The sequence below is a fragment of the Acinonyx jubatus genome, chromosome A3, assembly GCF_027475565.1.
Source record: "Acinonyx jubatus isolate Ajub_Pintada_27869175 chromosome A3, VMU_Ajub_asm_v1.0, whole genome shotgun sequence".
NCBI classification, from domain to species: domain Eukaryota; kingdom Metazoa; phylum Chordata; class Mammalia; order Carnivora; family Felidae; genus Acinonyx; species Acinonyx jubatus.
The window spans coordinates 25,206,993-25,219,510 of NC_069388.1; the positions used below are offsets into that span (position 1 = coordinate 25,206,993).

Sequence of the window (12,518 nt, forward strand, 5' to 3'; positions counted from 1 at the left end):
AGGCTCCCCTGGACTAGAACTTTCTCAAGGGCAAGATCATTCACAATGCCTACCATGATGCTTGCTTGCTAGGAATTGAGGGTTAACGAATGTTTGTTGAGTGACTGAATGACTAAATACATGAATGAGTGAGAATGGCTGATCTTTAAACCCCCTACCAAGTTATAAAGGCAGGGTGTGAGTCCAATGCCTCCCATGTTTTTACCGCATGGTAGTTACTAATGTTTGTTAAATGATAAGAATGAATGAATGATTGGATGGATGGATGGATGGATGGATGGATGGATCGATGGTTTATGGATAAGATTTATAGGAGAAGGACAGAGAGCCTGTCTCTTATTTCATTGTTCTGAAGTTGGGAGTCAGAGAGAATTCAGCACAAATCCTCCTGTCCTCAACATCTCAAGAAATGGCACCATAATCCATCCAGTTGCTCTGGCCCCAGCCCTTGGAGTCCCTCTTAACTAATCTTTCCTCATGACCCACTATCCATCTGTCCTGTCAACACTTCCAGAATCTGACCACATCTAATAACTCCTTCTCAGCCACCATTACATTGGCCTGGATTATCGTATGGGGATCCCTACCTGAATTCGTGGCTTTTTTCCTTGCCCACCCACACTCTGTTTTGCACACAGCAGCCTGCCTAACCATTTCAAGACATTAATCAGATCACAGCCCTCCTCTGCTCAAAACTTCTAAAGCTTCCCACTGCTCACAGAGCAAATGTCAAACTCCATGCAATGCCTCCCAGGTCCTGCAGGGTTCCCTGGTGTTTGTTCTCTCTGACCTTACCTCTTAACACTGTCCCTCATCTGCTCCCACTCCTGGCAGCCACACAGGCCTGGGGGGAGGGGCATGGTCTGGGTCCCACAATTCAGCTGCTGTGAAATCCCAAGACAAAGGTACTCTTGACTTCCTGTGCTCCGCAACACCCCCCCCCCCCCCCCGCCCCGAGAATGTTCAGGGTCCTCTGCAAATCTCATGAAGCCTGGGGCCATCCTTGGGCACTTCACATCCAGTTTTGTAAGAGATCATAACTAAAGCATTCGTTCAGGGTGATGGCTTTCCGGAATTGATGTCCTCTTGCAGGGCTCACGCTCCCCTTGGGGATGTTTGTAGAATATCAGTTACCTCAAAATGTACTTTTCCAGTCTTCCTGATCTTGTGTAACCAGTTGGGATTTTGTTATTTTTTTGTCAAGAAAATTGGAGAAGGGTGGGCACTGTTGGAGGAACAAACCTGTTGTCCTTGGCTCTTTGAAGGTCTGAACTTGGGAGTGGGGAGGGCTGTCAGTCCTGCCCCATTGCAGGATGTGGTGCTCAGGGCTACTGAGTCTAAAGAAATGAGCAGGTGAAGGATGTAGACTTTCCAAGCCTGGTGCATGACAAGGGAGCAGAAAGGCACCGCTCTGGGACGAGCCCTGGATTTCCTTGTCCTCGTGGTGCTCCCATACCTGGCGGGGTGTGGGGGGTGGGGACACCAGACAACTGGGGAGGGGGGTTATCAGAAAAACGACCTCCCTGAGGAGACAGAGTGGAATTTAAGGGAAAGCCTACAAGTTAGCTGGTGTCGTGTTTCCTCTTCCCCCACGGCCTGCCTTCCTGCCCCAGGCAGCTACCTCTAGGGATGGTGCTGCTGACGTTTATTTGGTGGGCCTCATTCACTGTGCTAAGCCTGCTCCATGTGTGATCTCATTCCACACGTGAGGGGTTGGGGACATAGAGAAACCAAGAGGCCTACAGAGCTCTGGGCTGGGACCAGGACGAGCTGCCACCCGGCAGGCTCTCTGGCTCTCTGTCCCTGCCCAGAGGAGTAAGAGGTTTCCTTTGGAAGGTGGAGCTGCTGGCTGCCCCAAACCTCATCTAGTAGCCCTTTCCTTTACTATTTCAAATAACTTGCTTTAGAACAAGCTTCTTTACCTTTTTGGGGGGCATTTTCAAAATGTGATGACAACTTTGGTTTGTCCAGAAAAAATAATGTAAAAACTGGTTAAAAAATGTTGCTGATAGTAGCAGGATTTCCATCACCCTCTTAAGCCGTGACCATTGACACAAGTTAAAACCCCTGCTCTCCTGGTAACTGGCTTTCAAGGAGTTTGACTTGGATAAAATTTATTTATTCAGTCAACCATTACTTCCTGTGGGCCTACAATGTGCCAGGAACTGTGCTTGGCTCTAGGCAATAACAGACACACAGCTTCTCTAGAGACTTATACTCTGGGGAGAGAATCAGAATAAGACAAAATAAACAATACATGGAATAATTACAAATTGTATACGAAGGGGGGAAATTTGGGTGAGATTGAGAATAGGAGGGAGGCCACTTTGAGCAATGAGTAGGGAAGGTCTCTCAAGAAGGTGACATTTGAGCTGAGTCCAGGAGGAGACAGAGCCTGCATTGGGTGTAGATGGAGGAACGACACATTTGGCAGATAGTACTACTGTAAGGTCAAAGGGCCTGAGATGGGAAAGGGCTCAGCAGATTGGGGGAACAAAGGAAAATGGGTGTGGCTGGGTCTACTGGGTTAGAAATTGGTGCCCAGGTGCCCAGGCTCACGTCCATGGCTCTAGGGAGGGGGTGTCCAGCATGACAAGGAGGCAGGAGTTTCCCCTGGCTGAACCAAGGGCCAAGCAGGCTTTTGCACGTGACCGCCCTCCTATAGCTGGGTAAAGACGTCCCCCTCCCTGCCAACTCCAGACTCCTCCCCCAGCTGCTCCCGGGGCTCAAAGGCAGCTCCAGGTCCCCAGCCAAAGGCAGAATTCCTGAAACTCCAGGGGGCAGTAGAATGGGTGGAAGCAGAATGGTGGAAGTTTCCTGTACCTAACGAAGCAGGGTGGACTGGTTTGGTTTATTTTTTGGGAATCACTCTTCTGTGGAATGGAATTCACTATTCATGTAGGCATTCATTTATTCCACTTTTTGTAGAAATATATATTTTTAACATTCATAGAGGTCTACGACTGGAACTTTAACCCAAAGACAAATTTACTTGAAAAGGGTGTGGAAGGTAGGCAGGGAGTGTGGTGCCATCTGAATAGAACATCGGGATTGAAAAAGGATGATGAGGATGTCTCTTCTGGGTTCTGGAGTGGCGCGAAGTAGGGGAGTGGAAAAGCTGGCGTTTCTGGTGCATTGCAGTGCTTTTGAGAGGACAAATGGGACTTGTAAAAATGCAGATTCCTGGGCCACCCCTGAGCAACTGAGTCAGCCTCTGGAGGTGGGACCTGGGAATAAGCTTCTGGGAGATTCTGCTGTACATGGTGCCTGAGAACCACTGAGCTGAAATAAGAATGATGATGCCATTTGCTGAGAGCTGACTGTGCTCTAGGGGCAGTCGAAGTGCTTTCCTTTAATCGCTTCTTTAATCCCCCCGCACAGCCCTCTGAGGTCGGTACTGTTGTGATTGGCCCCCCTTTGCAGAGGCACAGAGAAGTTGAGTCAGATCCCTGAAGTCACCAGCCAGGGCAGGTGGGGCTGGGGCAGGAGCGAGGCAACCAGACCCACAGAAGGGAGATCAGAGGAGCTGTCGCTCATTCCTCCTGGGCCTCCCCCTCCCACACCCCACTCTGCTCCCCAACACGATCCCACGGCCCTCACAGGCATTGCAAGGAGAGGCAGGAGGAAGAGCAGCAGACTCCTATTTTGCCCCTCCCCTGCTCACTTTCCATCCTCTCTCTGCGCCAGGCTCTGCTCTAGGCTTTTGGTAGCTTAATCTCATGAACCCAATAGCCCTGGAGGGTTGTGTTGTTATTGCCCCACCTCCCAGATGCAGAGCCTGAGGCACAGAGAGATGGACTCACTTGCCCGGGGACATGCACTGGTGAGTGTGGAGCCAGGATTCAAAGCCAGGCTGTCTGGCTCTGTAGGCTCTGTCTGGTCTCTGATAAATTCGCCCACAGCCCTTGCCCTTCAGCCTGGGCCCTGGTGAGCCTGTCTTGCCCAGTGGCATTTCCTCTGGCATTCTACAGAGGCCACAGACGACTCCCTGGGACACACATGGCAACTGCCAAAGATTGCCAGTGAGCTGGAGTTGACCTACCAGGGGGAGTGAAGACTGCAGGTCTCACCAAAACCATGAAGGCTCTGAACCACTAGGGGGCAGGAACTGGCCCCGTGAAGCCCGGGGTCCTACCCAGTGGAGATGTTCTCAGGAGGAAAGGAGGGAGGCAGGCCCTTCACAGTGACCAGCTATTCAGAGGCACACCTGCCTTAAATGTCAGCCAGTGGGGAGGAGGAAACGGGCTTGAGTCCTTCTTAAAGTGCACATCCAACCTTAGTATCCATTGTAAGAAATTTGATCAGAAGGAGTCAACTAAAAACAAAGCAAGCAGAAGCAAGGAAGTGATAAAGGTTAGAATGGAAATTAATGAAATAAAAAAAAAAACATTAGAGAAAATCAGTGAAATCAGAAGCTGTTTCTTCCAGAAGATTAATACAATTGATAAAACTCTAATCAGGTAGATTCAGAAAGAGAGAGAAGATGCAAATGACCAGCATCGGGAATGAGAGGAATGACAGCATTCCAGACTTTACAGGTATTAAAAGGAAATAAGGAAATATTATGAATAACTTTATCTCAATTGATATTACAACATTTGGAGATGTGAATTGTGAGAACAGCAAAGGAAATTGGAAAAGAGGGAGGCATATATTTCCTAGGGCTTTCCTGCAGTCCTGCTGGACCAGCTGACTGGGGTCTGGGGTCTCTTTGGACCAGTTGTGATGGAAGGCCAATCCTGTTTACTTTATACATCTCTGCACTGTGTGTTTTCATTTTTGTCTGTTTGTTTTTCCTTTTTTCCTCCATTCACCACACACTCACCACACCGAGCTCCTTGTGTTGAATGAAACCTCTGAGCCAAGATCAGTTGAATTTTTTTTCTTGCTGCTTCTAGGAACTTTTTTTTTTTTTAAATAAATACACTCTAGAGGGTTTATAAGAGGTTTTAGGTTTATACATACACACACATATATATGTATATGTGATACACTCTAGAGGGTTTATAAGAGGTTTTAGGTTTATACATACACATACATATATATGTATACATATATACACATACATATATATGTACACACACACATATATAAGTATATATATATTTGGGTTCATTCAGGAAAACTGAACTTGGAAAAGCACAAACTACTAAAGCTTCTCAAGAAGAAATAAATATGGGAATGCAAGCTGGTGTAGCCACTCTGGAAAACAGTGTGGAATTTCTCAAAAAACTAAAAATAGAACTACTCTATGACCCAGAAATTTCACTACTAGGCATTTATCCAAGGGATACAGGTGTGCTGTTTCAAAGGGACACATGCACCCCCATGTTTATAGCAGCACTATCAACAATAGCCAGAGTATGGAAAGAGCCCAAATGTCCATCGATGGATGAATAGATAAAGAAGATGTGGCATGTCTTTCAATGGAGTATTACTCGGTAACCAAAAAGAATGAAATCTTGCCATTTGCAGCTACGTGCATGAACTAGAGGGTATGCTGCTAAGCGGAATTAGAGAAAGACAAATATCATATGACTTCACTTATATGAGGACTTTAAGAGACAAACAGATGAACATAAGGGAAGGGAAACAAAAATAATATTAAAAACAGGGAGGGGGACAAAACAGAAGAGACTCATAAATCTGGAGAGCAAACTGAGGGTTACTGGACGGGTTGTGGGAGGGGGGATGGGCTAAATGGGTAAGGGGCACTAAGGAATCTACTCCTGAAATCATTGTTGCACTATATGCTAACTAATTTGGATGGAAATTTTAAAAAATAAAAAAATAAAACAAGTTAAAAAAAAAGAAAAAAAAAGAAGAAGAAGAAATAAATAACCTGAGAAGCCCTGTATCTATTAAAGATATTGAATTTGTGGATAAAAACCTTAAGACACAGAAACTCTAGGCCGAGATTGCTCCATACCAAACACCACATTATACCCAGCTATTCCAGAAAACTGAAGAGGAGGGCGTACTTATTAAGTCCTTCTATGAAGGCAGCCTTACCCTAATACCAAACACAGACTAAGATCAATACTACAGACCAACATTTGTTATGACATAGAGACAGAAATCCTCAATAACATATTAGTGACTTCAACAGATTTAAATGTATAGAAAGGGTAATACATCATGACTATGTGGGGCTTTATCTCAAGAAATCAAGGTTGGTTTAGCATTTGACAATCAATGTAATACGTCATATTAACAAACTTGATAGATCAGATTTCATGTAGTCAATGAAGGATATCTAAGATTGCATGGTTATTTGATATCCCATGCTAAGGTATTCATCTCTACCAGGACTCAGTAGCAAGACAGGAGCTATTTTTCAAAGTTAAAGCAGTTATCTGCAGACTAGGATAGGGCATTTATCCAAAGCCCTAGAGATCTGTGCTGTGTTTCTCCTATTAGAGCTGCCAGTACATCCAGAAACATCCTCACTTGCCATAGATACTTTGAAAGTATAATTGGTTCTGCCTAGGTCATAAGGACAAAGTGGTAGAGAAGTTTGCACCGCTTGCTGGAAAGCCTTTTCTTGTTCTGATTCCTACTCAAACTGGTCCCTTAAGAATTACTCAGTAAATGCATCAGAATAATACTTTTAATTGTGGTATATATTACCTTAAAAGTTTTAAAAAAATTAAAATGGCCAGTGAAACTTTGTGTCGTTTTGTAAGAATAAGCATTGCCATGGCACAGCAACTTATTTTTAATCTTGGAAGGGATATCCTGGCATGCTCCAAACCATTGTACTTGCAGAAACTTCATCAAAGTGGTGGGAATGTGGGCTTTTATGAGATTGCATCTCATCTTCTTGCTTGTGTGTATTTTACTGATGCCTTTAAATTCTTGCTAATTCCTACTCCTCAAGTTTATCAGCATAATGTTAATAATGTATTGGACATATGTGATGCTCTGTGATGTCAATATGACCAAGATTTTTGTAAACTATATTATGGTAGAGAGCAGGATTGCTGAATAGCACTGAGAAAAACTATGAAGGTGTGCTGATAGCCCTGCCAGGTAAGGCAAGCCAATTCTGATGGCCCCTACATCTTGGAATAGAAGGAAAAATGTTTTCAAGGGCAATAGTGAATCCCAGGTGTCAGAGGCTGGATTGACTTTAAAGACAGTGAACAGTCTTGTTAAATGAGGATGGGATAAGTATTGTGAGTTTTTTTTTTTTTTTCTAGCGTGTCCAATTGGTTAGGCTACAGTCTCCTGTTATTTAATCAGATGCTAACCTAGGTGTTTCTCTGAAGGGAGTTTTCAGTCCATAATGAAATGACTTAATGTAAGGGAGAGTATCCTAGATAATGCAGGTAGGATTAATTCAGTTAGTTGAGAGGACTTAAAAGCAATGCTGAGGGCAGAGAAGGAGAAAGGGGGAGAGAGAGAGAGAGAGAAGAGGGAGGAGGAGGAGGAGTAGGAGGAGGAGGAGGAGGAGGAGGAGGAGGAAGGGAAAAAGAAGGAATATTTCCTGTGGACAGCAGCTTCAGTGCTTTTCCCTTCCTGATAGCTTGACCTATGGATTTTGGTCTGGCTTAGTCAACCCCCATATTCATGTAAGTCGATTCCTTCTCATCCCTCTCTTTGTCTCTCTCTCTCTGCATTAATCCTGACTGATACAAGTATCAGCATCTTTTTGACTCTCAAACTAAAACGATGGTCTCTGTCTCTCCAGTTCCCCAGTGGTGTAGTATTGCTTTGGTTTATTATCCTGTTACAAGAGAAAGCTCCAGGAGTTTCCACTTGGCCTTTCCTCTCCCGAAAGCTCTCCCTCCATGGATCACAGAGCCAAGTGGGGATTCTGCCAGTTGCGAATTATTTCTATTCCAATTAGACATTAAAGAATTGGAGAAATAATCACAGACTGGGTCTGTGTAATTATCAGGTCATTCTGAATCAAACTTATGCCAAAACTCCACTTATCATTTGACAAACACAAACCTGATTTGCTGGACCATAAAGGTATTTTGGGTTCCTGGAAAATAGCATAAATTCAGAGATCCAGTATCTCATATCCCCAAAAGTTCCGGGTATTTTTACACAGTGCACTATGATTCTACTAAATGTCAACAGGCCAGTTTGGGAAATACTTGAAGGAAGATTTACAGCATATGCTGTGGCAATATTCCAGGATCCCTTGCCTCCCCTTCAATCAAGGGGTTCTTGATTCTGAACTGGCTTTTAACTGCAAATTGGGTGAAAGGCTCTGACTTTCAATTTTGGCAACCCAAGTCAAGTTTCTGGATTCCAAACCGGGAGATCCTCTTAATTAACATTCAGCAGGTGAACGATTTCCTTTCTAGGAAAACTGTGATCAATTAGCAATTGCCAAATACTCTGATTACCAATTCATCCTTGCTACCCATTACAATAAGCATGCCCTCTTGTTTCTGCCAGTTAAGCTCCACCACTTGCTCTCTGTTACTTGTATATCTCATTGTCCCCCACTGAAATCAGGGAATCCTTTTCAATGGCAGCATCTCCCAGATGTGGTGGCTCCCAGAAAACAGCCACCACAGATCTTTTCAAGGATGTGGGTACCCTTAACTAATGTAATTTTCAATATCTTAGTGAAGAGATTGTCCTTTGGACCCTCTCAGATGTAATTTGGGACATATGTGTTGGCAAAAGATCAATCCACTCCAACAGTCCAATCTCCCCAAGCCTTTAGTTACTTATATTGTACCTAGAAAGTTCTCAACCTTATTCAATGAAGGCCATTTTTTAAATGTTTTATTTTATATGAGAGAGAGAGAGAGAGAGAGAGAGAGAGAGAGAGAGAGAGAGAGAGAATCAGAAGCAGACTCCACGCTCCCAGCTGTCAGCACAGAGCCTGATGCGGGGCTTGAACTCATGAGCAGTGAGATTATGACCTGAGCCGAAGTCAGACACTAAATCAACTGAGCAACCTAGTCGCCCTGAATGAAGATCATTATTGAGTTCAATTTCCAATAACCAACACGGTAAACTATCAAAGCTATTTTTAACTATGTGATCTAATATTAAACCCAGAATCTTTGATAAAAGCACTCATCAATTAATTAGGAACAACCCAGTGTTATATTCTATCTTCCTTGGTCTAACATATTTAGAATCAATTGCTATACATATTCCTCATGTCTGCTGACATAAATCGGCAAAAAAGGTAATTATTTTGAGTATATAAGTTATTTTATCCTCTATTCTTGCTCCCTTGGAGCATGCTGAGGTTTGAACCTAGTTATGGGTCTAGTGACAACAAAGGGTGGTTGGGATGAGTTTTAAAGATCTTGGAGGAGAAACCTCATGGAACTGGGAAACAGACTTCTGAAGAAGGGACTCTTGTTGGCTGGTGCAATATTATGAGGAACATAATAAAGCTGGTTTGGAAGCAGCAAACAAACAACTTGTACACTGAATCCACCTTTCCCTGATTGGGTGAAAAACCATTGCTGGGTGATGGTTAGAGGAACAGGAAGCAAACAGAAGAGAGATTTCTTTTCTCCTCTTTCAGCCTTGCAATCTCCCTCTAGTAAAGGATACTAATAAGGAGCAAGCCGGTAAAAAAGATAGGTGGTTTTCAGAGTCCCAGACCCAGCATTGCAAATCAGAGTACAGAAAGATAGATTTGTAACCAAGAGCTAAAAGCTTAATAAAAACACAATTTATTTAAGAGCAAATGATGTAATGTATATACGCACAGAAGAGTGCCAGGCATGAATCAAGGTAGTGATAAGGAAAAAAAAAAAAAAAAAAAAGGAGCAGAAGCGGGTGGGGAGTAGATTGGAGTGATCTTCCAAAATTAATTTGTAATGACTTGAGGAACATGAACACTGAATAAGGGTTCACTGGTGTTGTCCATGAAGGAAGTTATAAATGACCTAAAGTAAGTTATTTTGAGTTGGGGAAATAAGCCAGATTATCCAAAATTGAGCACTAGATAAAGGTGAGAAGTTTGAAAGAATGAATAGCAATATGTCTCTTGAGAAGTTTGGTGATATAGGGAAGAAAAATGGAGTTACCAGGGCCAAGATATGTTTTCTTCCATAAGCCACAACTTTGTAGGTTGCCTGAAGGACTTACTGGATAAGACCAAAATTCTCACTTCACAGTGGGGAGATTGTGGCCCAAAGAGGGGAGCTACCTAGGGTCACAGAATCTTCCAGAAAATATCTCAGACAAGACAAGAAGACTTATTCCTTAGTTTTTGGGAATCTCCAGACCAGAGTGTTGAAGTATTTCTGATATAAAGATTAAATTAACCTAGGCATCCTCCTCCACTGTGCAAATTTTTATCATCACGATCAGACCCACCACCATCTCTGACTATCTGTGCCCCTGTCCACATTGCACTATGGAGGCAGGACGGCCTACAGCTCAGAGCTGCAAAAAATTTTTTTATTGTGAAGATATTACAGGGAATCAGCACATGGATTCTGGTGAGAAGTTACAGGGAAATAGCCTCCATACCCAGAGAAGTCGGGATCCTTGAGTCCAGGGTGGGTAATGAAATTCCAGGTAGCAGCTGAATAATCAACATGAACATCTAGGATCATCGCCATACAGGTGATGGTCTGAAGTGTGGAGGATATTCCAAAGAGATCAGCAAGCAGTACCTGATTCTGTGTGAGATAATCAAGATATTAGTCAATTGCATACCCTCCTTTTTTTGAGAGAAGGGGAAGGGCAGAGGGAGAGGATCTCAAGCAGGGTCCTCGCTGTCAGCGCAGAGCCCCATGGGGGAGGTGGGTGGGGCTTGAACCCACTAACCATCAGATCATGACCTTAGCTGAAATCAAGAGTTGAATGCTTACTCTACTGAGCCACCCAGGCGCCTTTTTTCTACCCCCTTTTAAGGAGGCTGTAAACCAGAGCTGAGAGCCTCTTCTCCCCATCTCACTTCCCTCTGGTACTGCTGTCCACTCTCCATGGTGCTGAACCATATTCCAGTCTGGACATCCATCCACTGCCTATCCCTGGACAAAAAAATTTGCTGTGTTCCCTGTACTCTCTCTCGTCAGATAAGATGAATCTTCCTTCTCACCTTGCCTTACTTCATGACACAAGGATGTAAAATATTGTCAGATGTCCTGCTTGATCAAAAGATATATTTCTTACTTTTAATATTGACAACATAGTCACATTTACAAAATACTTTCTAGGTTGAACCAAATATGTCTGTCGACTGAATATAACATGGGGGCACAGTTGGAGCTGCTGTGTTAGATGGCAGCCTAGATGTTTTTGTGGGTACAAATGAAATGCTCTAGGCTTTTCAAAGTTTTGCAGCTGGCAGCAAGTTAGTTAGAACTGCACTGTCCAATATGGCAGCCACTAGCCATACATGGATGTTGAGTACTTCAGTTGCAGCTAGTCCAAATTGAAATGTGTTATAATTATGAAATGCACACCAGATATCAAAGAATTAGCACAAAAAAGGAATGTAAAACATTTCATTAATAATAATCTGTTTCCTTTTCCTGTAAAAATTTCATCTCTAGAAAACTCTAAGCTACGTGTGTGTTTTGTGTTATATTTCTATTTGGACAAGATTACTTTAGAATCTTACATAACTAAGCTATCAGCCCAAAGACATAGATTCCATTATGGCATTGGCCATTCAGTTTTTTATGCCCCCTTTCATGGATTTCACCTTCTTCTCGGTGGCTCACTCCATCATGTGAACCTTTATTTTTAGAAAGCACATGTATAGTTCACTATACACTTCTCCTTGGCCCTCAGAGGAGGATGCCTCCATCCTCCATGACTCCTATGACCAGTCACCTAAAGCTTCTTCCCATTGTTTAGAGCATCAGGTTCTTTCCTACTCCTGTATATTTGCACATAATGTATCCTCCTCTTTTAATGCATTTTCCCATAAAAACTCTCAACCATTCTTCAACATCGAGTTTAAATGCTGTGTTCTCTGTGAAGTCTTCTTGGAAGTCCTCAGGCAGTGCTACTGGATCTTGCCTCCTTACTTCCAGAGAACTCCAACCAGAACACCTTACTGCATATGAAATTGCCTATTTATTTGTCTTATCCTTTACTAGACTTGGGACTCTTGAAGTCAGGGACATGTCTAATTCATTTTTTGTAATCCTGGCACCTGGGATAAAACAAGGAATAGAAAAAGTCCTTGCTGGGGTGCCTGGGTGACTCAGTCAGTTAAGCATCTGACTTTAGCTCGGATCATGATCTCATGGCTTGTGAGTTCAAGCCCCACATTGGGCTTTGTGCTGACAGCTCAGAGCCTAGAGTCTGCTTCAGATTCTGTGTCTCCCTCTCTCTCTGTCCTTCCCCCACTCATGCTCTGTCTCTCTCTCTCCCTCAAAAATAAATAAGAATTAAAAAAAAGAAAAAGCCCTTGCTTTCATGAAATATATATTCTGGTTAGGCAGACAGAAAAGAAACACATAATATAGTAAAAAGTCAGATAATAATGAATTTTATGAAGAAAAATAAGCAAGGAAGAGAGTGGCAGATATGCTTTTTTTTTTTTGAGAGATCTAAGAGGGTGA

At 43.2% G+C, this 12,518-nt stretch overlaps 1 protein-coding gene across 2 annotated transcripts in view; it reads left to right on the plus strand.

The window, feature by feature from the left end:
- The window catches only part of CDK5RAP1 (CDK5 regulatory subunit associated protein 1), a 194,940-nt gene that overhangs the window by 169,147 nt on the left and 13,275 nt on the right, over window positions 1-12,518 (plus strand). The gene's annotated exons all lie outside the window — the stretch shown is intronic.